Source organism: Rhodnius prolixus, unplaced genomic scaffold, assembly GCF_049639745.1.
Source record: "Rhodnius prolixus isolate KJV_2025 unplaced genomic scaffold, Rpr scaffold_10, whole genome shotgun sequence".
Lineage (NCBI taxonomy): Eukaryota > Metazoa > Arthropoda > Insecta > Hemiptera > Reduviidae > Rhodnius > Rhodnius prolixus.
Genome location: NW_027411615.1, coordinates 8,587,669 through 8,611,153, shown reverse-complemented (window position 1 = coordinate 8,611,153; position 23,485 = coordinate 8,587,669). Strand labels below are relative to the sequence as shown.

The 23,485-nt window shown below is 34.7% G+C and overlaps 1 protein-coding gene across 4 annotated transcripts in view; it reads right to left on the bottom strand.

Annotated features, from left to right (window-relative positions):
- The window catches only part of LOC141456672 (mannosyl-oligosaccharide alpha-1,2-mannosidase IA-like), a 433,869-nt gene that overhangs the window by 192,364 nt on the left and 218,020 nt on the right, over positions 1 to 23,485 (bottom strand). The window contains exon 1 of one of the 4 annotated variants that reach the window (XM_074132842.1): positions 20,443 to 20,605. The exons of 2 other annotated variants lie outside the window; for them this stretch is intronic. The gene's annotated coding sequence lies outside the window, so the exon portion shown is untranslated. Of the gene's footprint in view, positions 1 to 1,858; positions 1,956 to 20,442; positions 20,606 to 23,485 lie in introns of those variants that run through there. One more of the 4 variants, XM_074132843.1, reaches the window with a different exon arrangement.

Here is a 23,485-nt window from a genome sequence, read left to right as displayed (position 1 = left end):
TAAAAAAGAACCGACAATGTTTTGCGTAAAACGATAACCTTTGAATCGAATATAATAGCTGAGATTAACTGGAAAATAGAATGACTTCATTGTCGACAATTTGGAATAACAGTTACGATATATATATATTAAAAAAGAGTGTAATGAAGATTATAGTTTTATCGCTTTTAATTAAACAAAATTGTATTAAATTTAAAGCTGATAATCAGATTAATATTTAAACTAGGGCAATAATTAATTGTGTTAATTTTTAATCGAAACAGCTTCCCTATGCGAGATAGATAAAAGCTTATCTTCATTCTCGTGGACAAAAAAAGAAATTGCAATGGCTCCGTTCCATTGAATAGCATCATCAGTTACCACCATTTACCATCAACAACTCGATCTCTATTTTATTCAACGAAATGTGTGAATAACAAGTGGCTTTAATTAGGTAGGAGAGACTCAATAGAGTCTCAATAAGTTCAAAAGAGCTTTGTTCAGAAGGAAGCAAATAGAGGTATGTTATTGAGTTGAACTGCTACAATAGGAAGTGGGCAGAATAATTCAGAAATCTACGGGAAGAGCACATCTGCGCCTCTGTTGGAGCGGTATAACATAGTACTTAAGACATTGCCGACCACTCGGGGAAATCTCTCCGTTTTGTAAAATGTCTGTGCACGACCGATCGGGGAAATCTCCCCGTTTGACAATGCAATGCAATGGAGTACTGAATACATGGTTTTCCACTATATATATTTTGATGCCCGCTTCTCTTCGTTCATAGCTATATATTATCACTATATTTTTTAAATAATAGGGAGTAAAAGAATTAGGAGATGAGAAAGAGATATTGCTAAAAATAATGCTGATAAACGGTCCATGAAATTTTCCAAAAAAATGTACGCCATATTGGATTACAGTTGATAGAATAGTCATCTACAATTTCAGTCTTACAATTTTTGTATTGAGCATAACAACTCCATATCTATTTTGTAATTTATCTTCGTAATATAATAAAAGACCTTAAATAAAATGTCCCAGGAAATTGAAGATGCTTTTAAATGAATTTCATCTTGATACTGGCATCAGAATGTTCAGAAGACAATTTTGATATCCATGATGGGGACAATTATCAAACTAGGAAATAGATATACTCGTAGAATAATTTCAAGCGATTCAGAGAGTAATTTGGAAGATTCATCAGACAGTGATTCAACTATATTCAGTTGCAACTCGTGCGGTCGGCAATGTGTTAAGTGAGGTTCTCTGTTCGAAAGGATAAAGGGCAATTTTTTAAAAAAGTGGTTTACCCTATTTAATACAAACTATTCAGGCAATTTTCAACTCTAATTTAAAGTTAATTAACAACATCTTAAATGCATTAATTTCCCCAATTTTAAGAGATTAGCGTTTTCACCTAAATCTCAAATTTATGTTCTAACTTATTGAAACGATTGCAGGATAATAATAATAATAATAATATTTCCCCCTTAAGGGAGAAGCAGATTCATTTCTTCGTCCACTTACCCAATCAATTTAAGTAACAATTCTAGCAGTACATTAAAGATGTATGCAATTGCCAAAAAGAAATGAAAAGCCCTAATGAAAAATATAGTTCGAAATGTCAGCATGAAGATTTATTTCTTTATATTGACCAAAACTCAATAATCATAGAAATATAATATCCACAAAACAACTGGCCAGCTGATCTACACCGTGGTAACAACCATCTTGATTTGGTTGCCCTATAAATAAATTCTATTCAAAGCGTGGAAATATTTGACCCAATTGCGTGACTATCTCCCCTATCAGCACTTAAGATGAGTAAGAAGAATACTTTACTTACAATAAAACAAACTGTTAAAAAGGTATTTACCAAAAGCCACCAGACTAACAATTCTGGAACAAATTAGACACCATCACTAACCGGATGTAAGTTGTTATGAGTAAACATCATTGTACGTGATGATGAATCATTATATAAAAAAAACGATAACCTTTGAATCGAATATAATAGCTGAGATTAACTGGAAAATAGAATGACTTCATTGTCGACAATTTGGAATAACAGTTACGATATATATATATTAAAAAAGAGTGTAATGAAGATTATAGTTTTATCGCTTTTAATTAAACAAAATTGTATTAAATTTAAAGCTGATAATCAGATTAATATTTAAACTAGGGCAATAATTAATTGTGTTAATTTTTAATCGAAACAGCTTCCCTATGCGAGATAGATAAAAGCTTATCTTCATTCTCGTGGACAAAAAAAGAAATTGCAATGGCTCCGTTCCATTGAATAGCATCATCAGTTACCACCATTTACCATCAACAACTCGATCTCTATTTTATTCAACGAAATGTGTGAATAACAAGTGGCTTTAATTAGGTAGGAGAGACTCAATAGAGTCTCAATAAGTTCAAAAGAGCTTTGTTCAGAAGGAAGCAAATAGAGGTATGTTATTGAGTTGAACTGCTACAATAGGAAGTGGGCAGAATAATTCAGAAATCTACGGGAAGAGCACATCTGCGCCTCTGTTGGAGCGGTATAACATAGTACTTAAGACATTGCCGACCACTCGGGGAAATCTCTCCGTTTTGTAAAATGTCTGTGCACGACCGATCGGGGAAATCTCCCCGTTTGACAATGCAATGCAATGGAGTACTGAATACATGGTTTTCCACTATATATATTTTGATGCCCGCTTCTCTTCGTTCATAGCTATATATTATCACTATATTTTTTAAATAATAGGGAGTAAAAGAATTAGGAGATGAGAAAGAGATATTGCTAAAAATAATGCTGATAAACGGTCCATGAAATTTTCCAAAAAAATGTACGCCATATTGGATTACAGTTGATAGAATAGTCATCTACAATTTCAGTCTTACAATTTTTGTATTGAGCATAACAACTCCATATCTATTTTGTAATTTATCTTCGTAATATAATAAAAGACCTTAAATAAAATGTCCCAGGAAATTGAAGATGCTTTTAAATGAATTTCATCTTGATACTGGCATCAGAATGTTCAGAAGACAATTTTGATATCCATGATGGGGACAATTATCAAACTAGGAAATAGATATACTCGTAGAATAATTTCAAGCGATTCAGAGAGTAATTTGGAAGATTCATCAGACAGTGATTCAACTATATTCAGTTGCAACTCGTGCGGTCGGCAATGTGTTAAGTGAGGTTCTCTGTTCGAAAGGATAAAGGGCAATTTTTTAAAAAAGTGGTTTACCCTATTTAATACAAACTATTCAGGCAATTTTCAACTCTAATTTAAAGTTAATTAACAACATCTTAAATGCATTAATTTCCCCAATTTTAAGAGATTAGCGTTTTCACCTAAATCTCAAATTTATGTTCTAACTTATTGAAACGATTGCAGGATAATAATAATAATAATAATATTTCCCCCTTAAGGGAGAAGCAGATTCATTTCTTCGTCCACTTACCCAATCAATTTAAGTAACAATTCTAGCAGTACATTAAAGATGTATGCAATTGCCAAAAAGAAATGAAAAGCCCTAATGAAAAATATAGTTCGAAATGTCAGCATGAAGATTTATTTCTTTATATTGACCAAAACTCAATAATCATAGAAATATAATATCCACAAAACAACTGGCCAGCTGATCTACACCGTGGTAACAACCATCTTGATTTGGTTGCCCTATAAATAAATTCTATTCAAAGCGTGGAAATATTTGACCCAATTGCGTGACTATCTCCCCTATCAGCACTTAAGATGAGTAAGAAGAATACTTTACTTACAATAAAACAAACTGTTAAAAAGGTATTTACCAAAAGCCACCAGACTAACAATTCTGGAACAAATTAGACACCATCACTAACCGGATGTAAGTTGTTATGAGTAAACATCATTGTACGTGATGATGAATCATTATATAAAAATTTCAGAAGAATGGCCGTTTTATATGTTTTTTGTCTTTTTTTATAAACAAAAACACCTGATTAATAATAACCATAAGTTCCACAAGTTTTTAGAAAAACGCCTCTTTGTTTTTGTCACGACAATAAAGCATGGGTCGGACTAATGCTTTATATTTGTCTTTGTTTCAAACTTTTTTTAAAGTAACAATAACAAAAACAAAACGAATAATGGATCTTGTTGCAGTATAATGTTTATACGCGTATAAATAAATATAAAGTAGTAAATATTAGTAGTACTTCCGTTAGCCAGCCTGATATATCCGTTCGTGAAGTATTGAAAATAAAGATATAAAAAAAAAAGTACCCAAATACTGTTTATATAATACAATGTTCTTGAAACTTTAAAAGATTTTATTTAAAAAAAATAGTTGAGTTTTACATAAAACGAAGTTCACTAATTAAAAAAGGGAACCATTTTCGAAAAACAAAAAAGTTAAAAATTAAAAAAAAAAGTAGCTATTCTGTAAACTGGTACTTTTAAACAGTTAAGCGTGGAATTTAGTTTTAAAAACCCTCCCACAAAGAGCGGATTTAAAATCAGACAATGACGTGGTATACACGTCGAACGCAGGGGGCAAAACAACCAAGAGTTTACAATAGTCGTAATAGTCACTGCAAGCGACTTTTTCTGCAATTTCTGGGGTTTACAGATTACCAGAGTATTCTGTCCTCTTTCAAAATCTTGCACCGCTTCACGTATGCATTGCTCTAGTTAACTAGAGACGCAAGAGCTTTTACAAGGAAGAAAAGAGCTTTGAATTATGTGCAAAATGAAATCATGCTCGTACTGAGGTCTGAACCTCTATCTAAGGTAATAACGGCATTGCACAAGGGTTGAGAGCTGCGTAATTCCCAATCTCTAATGCGGAGACCAAACATGTACCAACCACTTATCATTTGGCTGGCTCCCTCCACCCCTCTCCGTATAAAAAACGAGACAGTTCTATTTGTAAGATAAAGGAAACATCCCACCAAATAATGTTCTTATTGTATTTCATTAAAATTTCGAGTTTTTACAGTTAATGGCAATTTTATATTTTTCGAGTATACACGTCGAACGTACCGTAGCAGAGATTTGGTTTGACGTGTATACACGTAGGTTAAGATAGGCTAACTTTTTTTCAAATTTGGAATTTGGGCCATACATAATGGTAAGATAATGCCTATTTTTTTAGGCGGGCTTTACGACCAACTACCAAATTAGGTGCCTTGGACAGTGGCGACTAGCTAAACATACTTTACTACAAAGTTCTCATATTAACCATTAAATAAAATCCAAGGCCTAAGACCGGGGAATCGAACCCAGTACCACAATACATTTTAGCTTTACAGGTCTCACCTCTAACCGCTCGGCTACCGTGGCGCCTTAGTCAAAAGATCAACCCAATCCCATAACCCAGAAGTGCACATAACAGAACTTCCCCGAGAATATGTATCAAATAAACCTTATAGAACTACTTATGCACAATAAGTCTTACAACGTAGGAACTGCGTTCGAAAATTAGATTTTTTGAACACTGAATAAATTATTCAATGAAGTGTCCCTTCCAAGGAGATTGATTTCACTCTAAAACATGCAACTAAACCAAATTTGGGGGAGCGAGATTGTTAGAGAATCTTTAGGTCATATCCCCCGAAATCCAAAAGCCATAATTTCCAGTCCAGCCAACTTCTTACTCATCTAGCAACCATGCTTGGGCTATACATCCTCTATCCAGCACGTTTTACTATTTGGTTTGAGTCTTTCCTTTGGGAGGCAGTTGTGAACTCCTTTTTTGTTGACCAGGTTCTCCATCCATTTTAGGTACGTTTAGATTCACTATATTTATTCACTACGTATATTGCCTACTTTATCTCTAGTCACAGAGCCAAGGATACGCTGGCCTTCTAGATAAAAACTACAAACTTCTTTTCCAGAAGTGCAACTGGAGAGCTAGCAATCTATTTTTCAAATATTTGGATCATTGTCCAGGTTTCCAGCGCGTATGTATGTCAATCCATTTTCAACAAAAAATCGTGGTAGATCTTCTTATTCTTCGTGGACACACATACGAGGGTCGTTTGAAAAGTCCGTGCAAAAATAAAAACTACTTAATTTTTTGGCGTAAACCTTTTTTATTTTTCAACATAGTCTCCTTTTAGGCTTATACACTTCGTCCAACGCTGCTCTAGTTTGTTGATCCCTTCCGAATAATAGGATTTTGTCCAAGTCTGAAAAATAGCCATTCGTTTCTGCAATCACCTCCTCGTTTGAATAAAATCTTTTTCCCGCCAGCCATTTCTTCATATTGGGGAACAAATAGTAGTCCGAGGGAGCCAAGTCTGGAGAATAGGGGGGATGTGAAACGAGTTGGAACCCTATTTCCATTAATTTTGCGACCACAACTGCTGAGGTGTGAGCTGGTGCGTTGTCGTGATGGAAAAGGACTTTTTTGTGGGCCAATCGTGGGCGTTTTTCTTGCAGCTCGGTTTTCAAACGGTCCAATAACGATGAATAATATGCACCTGTAATAGTTTTACCCTTTTCCAGATAGTCGATGAGGATTATTCCTTGCGAATCCCAAAAGACAGTCGCCATAATCTTTCCGGCCGAAGGAACGGTCTTCGCCTTTTTTGGCGCAGATTCCCCCTTGGTAACCCATTGTTTAGATTGTACTTTGGTCTCAGGAGTTTAGTGATGTATCCATGTTTCATCCACAGTGACGAAACGACGCTTAAAGTCCTGCGGATTCTTCTGGAACAGCTGCAAACCGTCCTTGCAACACTTCACACGATTTGAAAATTACTTGACTTCCTCGATTCAAACGAATGCCAAACACAAAGAAATAGACCGATCTGGCTGAGACTTGGTGTGTGTTCTTCCAAGAGATGCTACTAACTAAACATAACCTTGATACGCGCCAGTGGTGCTATTCTCTGACTTTGCACGGACTTTTCAAACGACCCTCGTATTTCTTTACTCCAGACAGTAGAATTCCATGGATTTTCAGTATTAATTTTATGCAAAATCTGCCTCACATTTCCCGCTAAGGCGTATGGTATATCCGAGGTATTTTTGAACTCGTTGATATTCAATATCTTATCAATTTTAAATACTCAGTGTTTTTACATCAATTTGTTTTGGACACCAAACTGATCGATTAGTCAAAAAAAAGAAGATTAATTTTATTTATTTCATTGAGCTTAGATCATATTTCCTCTTAAAGAACCTCAAGGTAGGAACCCTGATATCGATAGTACTTAATACCGAAATTAGTTTCAGAAAAATATCACTTGCCAAGAGTATTAAGAGAAAATAAAAATGAGTTTGTTAATAAATAATTTAAAAAAAAGTAATGCACAGAAATAAAAAGGTAATATTAAAAATATTAAATTCTGTTCGAACAAATGGCTAAAATTATTCTCTCCCACTAAGACAACCAGATAAATGAAAATAGAGCTTTCCCAGAGTCAATGGAAAGTTTGAGCTAATGAGTTGTTATGAATAGCAACATGGCCGCCACACAGCTTAAATCCAAGCGAGTCCTTAGAATTTGTGAATAAATTTATATATATAAACAGGACAAAAAACAGTCTCTCCAATGATATAAAATCCGCTGAATGTTAACAGGTCAGTTGTCCACTTATTTTTTTTGACAATTATTAAAACTTTTCAACGTTTTCTTGTTCTTCTAACTGTACTGCTGCCTGCCAGATGATTTCTAGTTAAAAGGGGGAATTCTGAAATGCTTCGTAACCGGGTCGAGCCGAGTGTTAAAGAGACTTCCCGTTTCATCCAGTTATTATGTTAAAAGTTCGGATTACATTTCTACTTTTATTTATGTCTGTGGTTTTGATTTAGTATTAACTGGTACAGTTCCTTCGTTTATATTTTGTATAATATTTATTCATCTATTGGCAAAGAATATATAATTTTTAATCAACTTTATTTATTTTTTCTCCGGCGCATCGATAGCTGAGGTCATTAGCGCCTAAAAATTAGTTTTATTCACTCCACATTTCCTTCCAACCAAAACAGAAAAATAAATAATAAAAAATATTACGAAAAACTGATACGTCATGTGGTTGTATGTTAAAAAGGGTAACTGTATTCTATTTTTATAAAATTGTTAAACTAGAAAAGACGCTACAGTCAAAAATTAACTTTCTTAGAATGGATAAATAAAAGAATTAATTTTGCGAGAGTTTTCAAAATTTTCAATACCTCTAAATAGGAAGTAGGAACTAAGTTGTTTCTTTTTCAAATTTTCCAAAATTTGAATTTTAGGGTCTACAAAGCTCCTTACAACATTCAGTAGAGTCGATTAGGTTCCGTTTGAGTACTGCTCTAATGTAAAGTAAGTTTGTTTTTGGTACAAAAAAAGAAGTGGAAAAAATTGTTGTAAACGTTAAACGTCTTGAGCAAAACTCATCTCTTTAGAGGGAACCCTAAACTCATCTCTTTAGAGGGAACCTTAAACTCTTCTCTTTAGAGGGAACCCTAAACTCATCTCTTTAGAGGGAACCCTAAACTCATCTCTTTAGAGGGAACCTTAAGCTCATCTCTTTATAGGGAACCTTAAACTCTTCTCTTTAGAGGGAACCCTAAACTCATCTCTTTAGAGGGAACCCTAAACTCATCTCTTTAGAGGGAACCCTAAACTCATCTCTTTAGAGGGAACCCTAAACTCATCTCTTTAGAGGGAACCCTAAACTCATCTCTTTAGAGGGAACCCTAAACTCTTCTCTTTAGAGGGAACCCTAAACTCATCTCTTTAGAGGGAACCCTAAACTCTTCTCTTTAGAGGGAACCCTAAACTCATCTCTTTAGAGGGAACCCTAAACTCATCTCTTTAGAGGGAACCCTAAACTCATCTCTTTAGAGGGAACCCTAAACTCATCTCTTTAGAGGGAACCCTAAACTCATCTCTTTAGAGGGAACCCTAAACTCATCTCTTTAGAGGGAACCCTAAACTCATCTCTTTATAGGGAACCCTAAGCTCATCTCTTTAGAGGGAACCCTAAACTCATCTCTTTAGAGGGAACCCTAAACTCATCTCTTTAGAGGGAACCCTAAGCTCATCTCTTTATAGGGAACCCTAAACTCATCTCTTTAGAGGGAACCCTAAACTCATCTCTTTAGAAGGAACCCTAAACTCATCTCTTTAGAGGGAACCCTAAACTCATCTCTTTAGAGGGAACCCTAAACTTAAATAAAATACGATAAAATGGTAATTTAATTAATTTTAAAAAATTAAAAGAACGAACACTTAATTCTCAAAAACAAAGTGATTAAGATCTCCTCGTCTAAATCGTCTACTTCTTAAAAACCTATACAGCATCAGGTCCATTGAGTGTGGTTTCCTCAGTCTGCAGTGGCTCATAAAGAATCAAAAGATGGTCTAAATAGGTGGCTCGACTTTAAAGGAATAATCACGAAGCAATTTTAACTAAGCAGGTAAGACAGTAAATTTGGATTTAGTTTTCGTTCACATTTCCAGTGACAGATTATCTATCTTTTTTTTTTTTAAATGCTGCAAGCACATGCAAGATATTTTGGAGTGTCCTAAAAGGGTTCCCTTCCTAACCTCAACAAAGTAAAATCTGACATCATCTCTCTGATTGTGCTACCGACTCTGAACTAGGTGGTTTTTAACGTTAAGCCACACACAAAATTGGTAATAACTTAACCTTCAAGTAAAAAAATAAAAAGCAACGCCTGTGCCTTCAATTAATAAAATGGAAACAAAACAATAACACAAATTACTTAAAGAATTATTTATGGACTGAGACAATGGTCCAATTTGGAGTTATTAAAGAGCGAATCAAAACAACGCCTGATGCCCGCACCGTAACAGTACCAAAGAAATAGCATGTAATTCGTGACAATTTCATAGTTACACCGTGCACCCAACCAAATCCTGTCATGAATTGCAACTGTAATTTTTTATTTTTTTTGTTATTTTCTAACTTCCAACTTAATGCTTCCAAAATTGGCCGGAACTATTGTTCGTAAAATTACTTTAAAAGCTTAAACAGTTTTGCATTACACCAAAAAATATAGGTACATGTATTTATGCAAGTTATAAAAATGTCTTTCTAGAACAGAGCGTTGGAGTCTACAGAATTGGCTCTTATCCGAGATGATTTCCGGTTTTATCTGTTTATTTTAGTCCATAAAATCCATGCTGATCAATGGGGCTCTTTGACTGTATGAAAGGCGACAACCCTTCAAAGGGCTAAAAAAATAAATTAAAAAAACTGCCGAAATTTTATACCATTTACAAATTGTGGGTCCATATTTGTGGTTTTAAAACAAAATGTTCAACAATCAACAAAAATAGGAATTATGATTTAACAAATATCTCGTGAAGACATCACTGTCCATCAAACCCGCAGTGAGTTTACAAGCTTGAAACTGGTTTCGAACTCGGCATATCACGTAGGAATCTTCTAGAGACCTATTGGCTAATTTTATCCAAAAGCTTAATATCGATTCCCAAGGTGGCACCGATTCGATTAATCAAAAATGTGAGCCTTCTTTAATATTGTTCCCCCCACTTTTTTGGAATCAGAAAACCTTTAAAACATATATTTCCGGTAAAAATCAAAATCGAAAATCTAAAGAGAGAAACGGAAAGAAAAAATAAAATTATACTTGAAAGATATGTCGGGCAATTTACCTGTTTTGAACCCAATTTCATTTAAAAAAAAAAAAATTATTTTACTGATATTACAGATTAATTTTGATCACGGTATGCCAATATATTTTGGAGACGTATTTAAAATAAAATATTTCAGCAAATTCAAACCTAAATTGAGAATTTATTAAGATATGATAAAAAGCGAATTAATTCATAATTTTATAAGATAATAAGCGCTTAAAAACCAACTATTGAAACATGAAACGTAGGCCAGATACTATAAACTGTACATAATTTCTATTAAGCTTGTCAATTAAGCATATTCTGACATAGGCTGACATTAATAGGCGGATTATATGTAGTTAATTAAATGCATTGTATAATATATTGCAACAACTAAATGGCTTAGTGCAATTGCATTTCATATAATAAAGAAGAGAAGATAAAATTTCATATAAATATGGAGAGTGAACATGTTAAGGTTATAAAAAACAAACTTACTGAGGAAAACTGCCCCCCCCCAAAAAAAAGGGGGTAAATTTATTTAAAATTGAGTGAAAACCCACACTAAAGGATCAACTGAAAGCTTTTTGAAACTGACAAAATTCTGAAATGTCACTTAAGAGAAATATTAAAGTTCACTATTTTCCTTTGAAAATCTCCCCATAAAATGAATTTCCCTGGTACGAATATTTTAAAAACAAAAATGGTAGAGCTACATATTGTGTGAGTGTGTTCCGGAAGTTAAAAAGAGTAAAGCCCATTTTCCGAGAGAATCAAAAAGATGAAATACCTAGTCTCAGTAACATTTTACTTTCGCTTGACTGTTCCAACTAAAAACCTTTTTGCCACGTGGTGTTTTGTGGTGCCTAAAATGAAACCATCAATTATAAACATCCTTTAATTAGAAGTTTTGTGAGCAAGCCTAACCATGCACACGGACTTTTACAAACATACCAAGCATGGGAAAAAAACAATTTTCGTACAAAAGATGGACGTAAAATTTGTAACTATGGTGACAACTTGGAAATGACAAATAAATTCCCTTGTGAACCCTCTAGCCGAAAAGTCATCCAATTTTATTACAAAATTTGTCATGAAACTTGAATTACAACAATTAAAGTATGGTCCAAGAATGAGGTTCATTAAAATGAATTTCTAGAGAAAAAAAAGATTCATATTGACAATGAAAGGAATAGAAGATATAATGAGCAAAGCGGATGCACAAGGCAACAGTTGCAGAGGAGTATTGGGGGTTGGTGTGGACTTGTGATTGGTATGTCGCTCTTTAAATGGGCCAGCAAGAAATAGATTGCTTCACTAAGAGGAGACTAGCACGAGTTAGAAAACGGGAGGAAGTCATAAAGGAAGAGATGGCTGAACCAGAGCTCCCATCTAGAGGATTAGGAATTGTAGAGAAAAAATTATTTGATGTCAACACTTCAATTAAGAGCAGTTTGAAGTTAGTGTAGAATTTCAATAATACGAGATGTGGCTATTAAATAACGAGACTGATGCTACTACAGAAGAACTATGCATGCGCCAAATCCTAACGACCGACAGCTGTGCAGCGATTAAGCCTTCTCTTTCGATTGCAGCGTCTCACGTGTTTGTAGAGAAATCTGTCTGATCGAAACCGTCGTTTGTGTAAGAGGTGTAAGTTTCGTTTTGCCGAAAACATGATACTACACATGTGTAGTATAGCAACGAATTGTCGTGAAATTTCACATCAAAATTTGGTAAAACCGCTACTGAAACTTATCTTTTATTAAAAGAAGTTTATGGCGATGAATGGTAATCACGTGCGCAAGTTTTTGAGTGGTTTAAGCGTTTCCAAGATGGCTGAGAAGACGTCGGAGATGATGACCGCCCGGGTTGCCCTTCCACGGCCAAAAACGGATGAAAATATCGATTATAATTAAAACAACATTACTACCGCGAGGTGCTTGCTCAACTCCGTGAAAGAGTAAGGGAAAAAAACGACCCGATTTGTGGAAGAACAAGTCACGGGGTTCTCCATCAAGACAACGCGCCGGCTCACACTGCATTGCCTGTCACAAGACGTACGTTTCTAGCTAAGTACAACATCCCAGTTTTAGGCCATCCGCCTTATTCGCCTGACCTGGGCCCCATGTGACTTCTATCTGTTCCCTTAAAGTCAAATCTGCATTAAGAGGAACATGATTTCAGTCCATTGAAGGTGTGAAAGAAAAAGCGGCACGCGTCATGCAGGAGCTCGCAGAAAAAGACTTCCAGCACTGTTTCGAACAATGGTAAATTCGCATGGAGCGTTGTAGGGATAGGAGAGTCGGGGTGTATATTGAAGGTGATAATAACTAAATGTGTATAAATTTAAAATAAAATGTTTTACAGCAATAGTCTCGTTATTTAATGGCCACACCTCGTATTCTTTAAAAAACAAAATTCCCAATTAAATAGGTAACTTAAATAAATACAGGGCATTAAAAAACAAAACTTTACAACACAAACTGACAAATTTGTAACAAAACTATCTTTTATCCTGTAACAGTATTAAAAAGATGAATTGAAGCTGTAAGCAGATGTGGTGGAATTAAAGAAGGGCTCTCTCTGACAAAGTGAAAGAAAAGTGATGCTAATCTAATGATGTTGGACTCAATGATCAAACAGAAACAGAACCAAAAAATGCAAATCAAGGTAACATGTAAATTGAAAACTGAATTATGTTATGTTATATATAAATTTAAATAGAGATAAAAATGAATTTATCATTTTCACATGGCTTTTGCAGTACCTAATATTATTATTAACTCTTACAGCCATTTCATATAAAAATACGGCTTCCGGTTTCACGTAAACAGTGCAGTTCAATGAAATCATGCACATAATTATCCTTTATTGCACTTATTAGTAATTACTTATTTTTTAAAAAAAAGGTCCATCAATCAGTGCAATAATTTTCTTTTTTACACGATATTTAAATTCACATCAAGATGATCTAATTTAACTGAAGGTTAATTAGATGAAGAAAACTGTGAACATTATTACGTCAGTTTCAATGTTAATATCTAAAATAATATTAATAATAATTAATTGATTAAGCGTAATTTAAAAGGCTAAAAGTTTAACCAGAAAAATCTATGGAGCCATTTTGGGAGAAAATTGCGGAAAGTGGGAAAAACCATTCAGTAAATTTGCTTTTACAGTTGATTTTTTTTTATTACTTTGATTACTAAAATAAATAAAAAAAAAAAGTTACAAGAAATTTGCACATTATTCTCAAGTTAAACCGTTATACACGAATACAGCGAGGGAGAAGATTGGGCCCAGCTTCTCCGTCAACAGATGAAAATGGACCATAATGCACTACACAATGGCGCTCTTACAATTTTATGTACGAGCTCCTCGTTTCTTTCCACAACTTCAACTTCTAATAATCAATTAAAAGCAATTAATGTTACGTCTATCTCCTTTAAATCGTAATAAAATTGCTAGATAAATTCATAATTTAGACCAAACAAACCTATCTCACAAAATTTATATGATAAAGGAAATACAATGTTATCTAATACCTAAAAAAATATTTCTGTTAGCTAAACCAAAGTGGAAATGGCAGTACTGAGGAAAGGTCGCGGAGGGGTAACCCAGTGTAATCTTTTCAGGAAACGTTGATTAAAAATTGATGGTTTTATCAATACCTAAGAAAAACAAATATAATTTGCATTTTCCCCAAAGGAAAATTATTCTTCCATCTGTCATTTACCTAAATAGTACTCCCCTTCCCACAGCTAAGTACCTTGGACTCTACAAACAGACAAACGCCAAACCTGGATTCCAGATATTAGACTTAAACGAAATGAACGGAAACAGAGGATTCAAACAACTCGACAAACGATCTAAACTCAACAAGGAACGACTTATTCTGCACAATGTTTCTCAAAAACTCAGGACTTACAGAATGGAACTTTGGGGCTCAGCCAAAGCTCATCCAATATCAACAAAATCAAATCCTTCCAATCACAAAACGATCCGGTGAATCGCTAATACTCCTTACCTCTTTTACCTCTAATACTACTTTACAATTCAAGCTTTTCCGAAAAATTTATGGTGAAATCTATTCTGAAAAATGATGGATTGAAGAAACGAGAATTTTTCCTATATCAAGGACACGGTCAAAAGTTCAACTATCGAGAAAAGCAGTGGCTAGAATGCTCTAAGATTTAGGACGTATCAATTGTGAATTAGTTGATGGTATTGAATTGCATATGAAACCAAAAAGAAATATGCTAAGAATTTCTATAGATTTTTGGGAGAGCTATGGATCCAAAAGAGGTTTTGCCAAATCCAAAATTGGATTTCCATTATTAGGTATTAATTCCATCATCTCCTTGTTTTCCATATCGCGGAAGCTGTGAGATTCAAGTTCTACGTCTCAGTTTCTAAACATCCCTAAATCCACTAGTTGTCCAACTTGCAAGGAATTACCGAAGAATGTAGACTTACTGATTAGGGGAAGCGAATTGAGATGAACACTGCAGTGGGCCAAAAAGCTAGCCAAAATTGTAAATATGAAAATCAATACCAAATTAATTATATTAGAATTAAAAAAAAACAAACTAGTTTTTTCCCTGTTCACTTAATAAAGAGGTTAATATATAAGATACACTATGTCAATCGCAATAGAATTGATGATTTAAAAACAGCTAAGATAAAACAGCACAACTAAGAAACCAAGCAATAATCACATTTTTCTTCTACAAGAGTAAGCATAGAATAGAATAGATTAAATTAGGGCGGCCTTAAAAGGCCTACGCTACCGCGACCCTTATGGATCTATTGTGGCTCCCGGACTTTAGAGCTCACCTTCCAGACCCGTCCGCTTAATCAGAATCTTAATTTTGGAGAGTGGCTCCTGGGTAAAGCTCTCAGGCCTTGGTTTTTCCTCCCCGAGAAGTAATATCCTTAGCCCAGACAAGCACCTCACACTGAAACAACTCGTGCAGTGCCGTTTCCTCCTCTTCCTGGCAGAACCTACAAAGGTTATCATCTGCCAGGCCAATGCGATGAATGTGTTTTCAGAGCCTGCAGTGGCCAGTTAATAGGCCTACAATTATCCTTATAGCCCTAAGAGTAAGCATAAAACAGAATTGGAAGAATTAAAAAACTAAATTAAGCGAATGGCCTGAAAAGAAAAGCAAACCAAGTCTTCCCAAAACGTATTTAAATTTAGAAATTCAAGATGAATAAGGAAAACATGATTACTAAACTCTGAGACTTTCAAATCACCTAATAATTAAAATTTTCATCTATTACTTTATATTAATAATTTTAAACTCATATTGTAAATCATAAGCTAATGACATGTTGGGATCATAATCAGGATTTTCAGGATTTATTTTACTTAAATAATATTAATTATAATTTAAAAAATTTCTATTTAAAGAGCTCCTAATTCCAAGAAATTGGTGTAGAGAAAAGATATAGAGGGAGATGAATCCCAATTAGCTCTTATTGAGGATACGAGGGTCGTTTGAAAAGTCCGTGCAAAAATAAAAACTACTTAGTTTTTTGGGGTAAACCTTTTTTATTTTTCAACATAGTCTCCTTTTAGGCTTATACACTTCGTCCAACGCTGCTCTAGTGTGTTAATCCCTTCCGAGTAATAGGATTTGTCCAAGTCTGAAAAATAGCCATTCGTTTCTGCAATCACCTCCTCGTTTGAATAAAATCTTTTTCCCGCCAGCCATTTCTTCATATTGGGGAACAAATAGTAGTCCGAGGGAGCCAAGTCTGGAGAATAGGGGGGATGTGAAACGAGTTGGAACCCTATTTCCATTAATTTTGCGACTACAACTGTTGAGGTGTGAGCTGGTGCGTTGTCGTGATGGAAAAGGACATTTTTGTGGGCCAATCGTGGGCGTTTTTCTTGCAGCACGGTTTTCAAACGGTCCAATAACGATGAATAATATGCACCTGTAATAGTTTTACCCTTTTTCAGATAGTCGATGAGGATTATTCCTTGCGAATCCCAAAAGACAGTCGCCATAATCTTTCCGGCCGAAGGAACGGTCTTCGCCTTTTTTGGCGCAGATTCCCCCTTGGTAACCCATTGTTTAGATTGTTCTTTGGTCTCAGGAGTGTAGTGATGTATCCATGTTTCATCCACAGTGACGAAACGACGCTTAAAGTCCTGCGGATTCTTCTGGAACAGCTGCAAACCGTCCTTGCAACACTTCACACGATTTCGTTTTTGGTCAAGCGTGAGCCTTTCGCGGCACCCATCTTGCGGATAGCTTTGTCATGTCCAAATGTTCATGCAAAATATTATGTACCCGTTCATTCGAGATGCCCACAGCACTAGCAATCTCACGCACCTTCACTCTTCTGTCATCCATCACCATATCATGGATTTTATCAATGATTTCTGGAGTAGTAACCTCAACAGGGCGTCCAGAACGTTCAGTGTTACTTGTGCCCATATGGCCACTCCGAAAATTTTGAAACCACTTATAAACTGTTCTAATGGAAGGTGCAGAGTCACCATAATGTTTATCAAGCTTCTCTTTAGTCTCCTCAGGCGTTTTGCCTTTCATAAAGTAGTGTTTAATCAACCCAACTAAATTCTTTTTCGTCCATTTTTTGAAAATCACTCGACTTCCTCGATTCAAACGAATGCCAAACACAAAGAAATAGACCGATCTGGGTGAAACTTGGTGTGTGTTCTTCCAAGAGATGCTACTAACTAAACATAACCTCGATACGCGCCAATGGTGCTATCTCTCTGACTTTGCACGGACTTTTCAAACGACCCTAGTATTTTACAATTTCACTAAGACTTGAATGAATTGACAAGAAGACATGGAGGAATGGTGTGGAATTGCCCCTGCTGAAGAGAGTGAAAAGACAAATGAAAATTTTTCATAAGCTGAAGTTAAGTTCTTGACAATTTTACATTACTTCTTTCGGATGTACGAGATTTTTGGTGAAAAATTTAAAATAAATGAAGGATAACCCCGGTATTACATTCAACACTTTTTAATTTAAAAACAGATAAAAATAGGGATAAATTGGATATAAGATAATTTTATAATTATGGCAAAAGCTGTCTTTGTTCAGAATATATCCAAAGAACTGATCTTTTTGGTGAAACAAAAGTTCATAGATAACAAATTAAAGAGCTTCTGCAAAAAAAAGGTTGCATAATTATCAGTTTAAAAAAATCAAAACAGAAAGAATGGAATTGTGTAGTATTCAAATATGGAGAAAGATGGAGAGTTAACGTACCAAGTATGTATATGATAAAGAGATAATTCTGTACAGAGTCCTCGAGTTCTTTAATTACTCTAAACCAGAGTGTAAAAGGCCAAACAGGTGTTTTTCTTCTTAGTGGAGGTAATTACCTCCCATTTCTTAATGTTTAGCACCAAGCAGGTCTTCTTCGGCCAATCCACTCAGGTGATTTGGGTCTTTTTCGTAACACACTGAGGTGATCTAACAGCATGATTCTCAGTAAAAGTTCCTAATCATTGGAGGAAAAAAAAACAGATCTAGCATTTTCGAAACCTTTCTGAAAAGTCATTTATTGGAAGCCAGAAACAACCAAGGTCTCAACTTAGATCCTTATATCCTAACTAAAGATTCCACTTGACGAAATGTGTTCTTCCCTACGAAATACGATGGAAACCAAGATAGTAGCGGATAGTGGCTAACCACGCAAGTGGTGTTTTTGAGTAGCAAACCATGGGAGGATTACATCAAATGCGTTGTGAAAACCATGATAGATCGTGTCAAACCTGCAGCAACCCCTCTCCCAGAATGTAGTTTGAGTAGCAAATTAGGTTAGACTCTCGTTGAACAAACGGATAGGAATCCGTGATGCTTTGCAGATAAAAAATTTGTTAAACGGAAACAGATGTCTGCTAGAAGCCTGCTGAATGCACATTGTCCCGTAGAAATTTGGGGAAAGTTATCGACATTATGGGATTATTAATTATTAGGGATTGGGGTTTACGTGTGTTTCTTTTCATATAAAAAAGAAAAACTTCTGTTCAGATTAAATATTTGGTTTAGAGGATGGAATAAACAGATATAAGTATATATATGGGCGAAAAAGGAAGTAATTACCATGAGGTAGGTCCAAAAGGGTACACAGCACTTTCAATATGGGGTTTCGTAATTTAGAATCTCTTAGCTACTTTTCTAGATGATGGTTCTGTGCCATGAGGAACGCTCTCCTGATGAACCTCGCTTTCTAGAGTCAAAGAAGGCGATCGCATGAAATTTGCAATGGAAATAATTGCTCCAACAAACAAGATAAGGCTCCCGTCAATTCTACAAATCCCAAAACAGAATATCCTAGCCATTTTAATGGTGAGTTCTGGGGTCTTCCCCAAGCTGGAAATACCCTAACCAGAACCGTTAGGAAAAGTATGTGACTGGTCAATAGCACTAATTTAAAGGAAATAAGGGTAAGATTTTAGTATCACAATATTTTGTTTTTAATGAACAAAGGTGTGGGGATATCTTCTTGAACACAACTCTTACATTAGCTCGCAAGCAATTCCCAAAGTTTGGGGGCAAGTAATCTACTGTCTATCCTTGGGTCGGAGTTTCCTCAAAGCTCAGCCCAGGGTTTGGTATTGATATCTTATATTCTTCGGGAGCACATCTGATCGAAATGCACTCTAGCCCTTTAGGGAATAAACCCTTTTTAGCGAAAGGAGATAAAAAAAAAATATTTTTCTTCCTCAACATAAATTTTTCATAAATTTCCATTGAAAAGTAAATATTGAAAATTTGAAACCTCGCTTTCCTCCGAAAATAGGAATGAAAACATCAACATAAAGGCTTTTAAACAACATACCATAATTACTATTGACATTAATTACACCTTCAGATTACACACGACAAAATTATTTAACGATATAATTGCTTATATTATATTAGCGATAACTAAAAAAAAATAAATATAATAAAAAAGAAAAAAGCCTATTGTTATGCTTTACAATTTCCCAATTAAGGAACAGAAAACGACCTATTTCCATTGTAAGAGAGTAATTTAAAATTAGTAAAAATACTTACAGACATTTGTTAATGAAATATTATCACCAATGGAAAAGTAAAAAAAATAAATAAAAGAAAACTGGAAAAGTTAGTAGCCAATGATTGCAACTTTCTGCAACAGGTTTGTTGGTATCGCAATATATGCAGATTTATAACAGATATGACTAAGTTTGCATTATAATATCTGTACGCTCACGAAAAGTAGTTTTGAATTCAATTATAATAGATTAATTAAAAAAAATTAATTAATAACATTTCATTAACAACTAACTACAAAACTGTTAAACCCTAATAATTAACCTGATCAACAAGGTGAAATCAAGAGTAATTAACCAATTACATGCAACAACAACAACAACACAGACAGCAACAAAATATGGTCAAGGAATTCAAATTGTTATTTAATTAATTTATATTTAAGAAAAATAATTATTGAATTAAACGCGGCTATTTATGTGTGTGAAGGACAATCTAAGATTGTATTAGATCTGAATTTATGATTAATAACCTCGAGATAATTCTTAAAATTATGGCTTATTAAATTAAGGCTAGCTTTGGAGAATGTTATTTAAGCTTAACTTAATCAAATTAATAAAATTAATTACATCAGATATTGATAAAATGAGCAAAAATATAATTTAGACTGTTTTCAATTAAAAATAAATAATTTTCATTTATAATTAATTTTAATGTTTTATCAAAATCTTCTGTAAATTCTATTTAAAAATTATTAATTTACTTTTGCAAAATTCTAAACTTCTAATATGCTCAAATTAATATGAATATATTAGTCAATTATTAAAATAAATAAATTATAGAAAAACTCACGCATGAATGTACAAAAAAGAATATTTAAAGACGAATTTAAAATAAGTAGTAATAAAACTGGCAAAACACACCGACACTCGTGTATGTAATGTAAACTTTGGTGACTACAAACTACAGATATAGTTGTGACTTGGCCGGCAGCGACCACGAGACTGACCTAACAGAACCAGCCCAACTCGTCATCCCCTACTCAGGCAGTTTGCATTCAAGTAGAACCAAGCGCACTGAGAATTATGTACCTACCACCACCTACCCATCCGGGTCCATTAACCTGGCGGCACTTTGGTTGAATTTTGAGACAAAACTTTTGCACCGAGCTCGAAACACATTGCACTCTTATGCACCACCAAAAAAAAATCTAAATTCGCCAAGGAAAAGCCACAATAAGCAATTAAAGTTTTTTTCCCGCCAAAAAAAATTTGGCCGGATTTGATTGAAACTTACTTCATTATGTTAAGTACACTTTGCACTCCATTGCACCACTTAAAAAAATTCATTAACTTTAATAATTACGGAGATATGGCCATTCAAAAGATCAAAGGAATTTGCCGCAAACACTGAATTTCGAACCGCGACTTAGTATACAGGTAGAGGAGAGCTAGCACCAGCTAGAACCACAAAAAAAATCTAATAAAATATGCACACATTCAGAAATATAAGGAATTAAAGTGCTAAAAAAAGCATTAACTTGGCGGCACTTTGGTGGAATTTTGGGTAAAAAATTATTGCACCCTGCTCAGAACACTTTGCACTCCTATGCACCACCAATAAAAAAGCTAGCACCACCAAGGAAAAGCCTCAATTTTCCATTTAAAGTTCCGCGCGAAATTTAAATTCAAAAAAAATGAGTCTTATTTGCGGGAAAATTGGAGCGCTTTTTTCCAAAATAGCAAGTACTAGTATTAGAACAACTAGCCCCACACAGGAAATGCCAAAAATTAGCATATTTTCAAAGTAATTTACAAATTATTCGACCGATTTTCCCGCCAACTTACCTTTAACCGGAAGTGCTCTAAATTGAATTGAAACTCATCCTATTTTGTTCATGGTAGCTAGCACCAATATGCACCACAAAAAGAAATTTTGAATTTACACTAAAAGCTGATATATTGATAATAAAAGATGCACTGACAGACGTGACCATTAACTTTGCGGCACTTTGGTGGAATTTTGAGAAAAAAATTATTGCACCCAGCTCGAAACACTTTGCAATGCCAATAATAAGCCAGCAACACAACGGAAACTGTAAAAATTCACCAATTGTACGCCAAATATAACTTTAACCGGAAGTGCCCTAAATTGAATTGAAACTCATTCCATTTTGTTCGTGATAGCTAGCACCAATGTGCACCACAAAAAGAAATTTTGAATTTACACTAAAAGCTGAGATATTGATAATAAAAAATGCACTGACAGACGTGACCATTAACTTGGCGGCACTTTGGAGGAATTTTGGGTAAAAAATTATTGCACCCTGCTCAGAACACTTTGCACTCCTATGCACCACCAATAAAAAAGCTAGCACCACCAAGGAAAAGCCTCAATTTTCCATTTAAAGTTACGCGCGAAATTTAAATTAAAAAAAAAATGAGTTTAATTTGTGGGAAAATTGGAGCGCTTTTTTTCAAAATAGCAAGTACTAGTATTAGAACAACTAGCCCCACACAGGAAATGCCAAAAATTAGCATATTTTCAAAGTAATTTACAAATTATTCAACCGATTTTCCCGCCAACTTACCATTAACTTGGCGGCACTTTGGTGGAATTTTGAGAAAAAAAATTATTGCACCCAGCTCGGAACACTTTGCACTCCTATGCACCTCCAATAAAAAAGCTAGCACCACCAAGGAAAAGCCTCAATTTTCCATTTAAAGCTACGCGCGAAATTTAAATTTAAAAAAAAATGAGTTTTATTTGTGGGAAAATTGGAGCGCTTTTTTCCAAAATAGCAAGTACTAGTATTAGAACCACTAGCCCCACACAGGAAATGCCAAAATTAGCATATTTTCAAAGTAATTTACAAATTACTCAACCGATTTTCCCGCCAACTTACCATTAACTTGGCGGCACTTTGGTGGAATTTTGAGAAAAAAAATTATTTCACCCAGCTCGGAACACTTTGCACTCCTATGCACCACCAATAAAAAAGCTAGCACCACCAAGGAAAAGCCTCAATTTTCCATTTAAAGTTACGCGCGAAATTTAAATTTAAAAGAAAATGAGTTTTATTTGTGGGAAAATTGGAGCGCTTTTTTCCAAAATAGCAAGTACTAGTATTAGAACCTCTAGCCCCACACAGGAAATGCCAAAAATTAGCATATTTTCAAAGTAATTTACAAATTATTCAACCGATTTTCCCGCCAACTTACCATTAACTTGGCGACATTTTGGTGGAATTTTGAGAAAAAAAATTATTGCACCCAGCTCGGAACACTTTGCACTCCTATGCACCACCAATAAAAAAGCTAGCACCACCAAGGAAAAGCCTCAATTTTCCATTTAAAGTTACGCGCGAAATTCCACCAAAGTGCCGCCAAGTTAATGGTAAGTTGGCGGGAAAATCGGTTGAATAATTTGTAAATTACTTTGAAAATATGCTAATTTTTGGCATTTCCTGTGTGGGGCTAGTGGTTCTAATACTAGTACTTGCTAATTTGGAAAAAAGCGCTCCAATTTTTCCACAAATAAAACTCATTTTTTTTTTAATTTAAATTTCGCGCGTAACTTTAAATGGAAAATTGAGGCTTTTCCTTGGTGGTGCTAGCTTTTTTATTGGTGGTGCATAGGAGTGCAAAGTGTTCTGAGCAGGGTGCAATAATTTTTTACCCAAAATTCCACCAAAGTGCCGCCAAGTTAATGGTCACGTCTGTCAGTGCATCTTTTATTATCAATATCTCAGCTTTTAGTGTAAATTCAAAATTTCTTTTTGTGGTGCACATTGGTGCTAGCTACCACGAACAAAATGGAATGAGTTTCAATTCAATTTAGGGCACTTCCGGTTAAAGTTATATTTGGCGTACAATTGGTGAATTTTTACCATTTC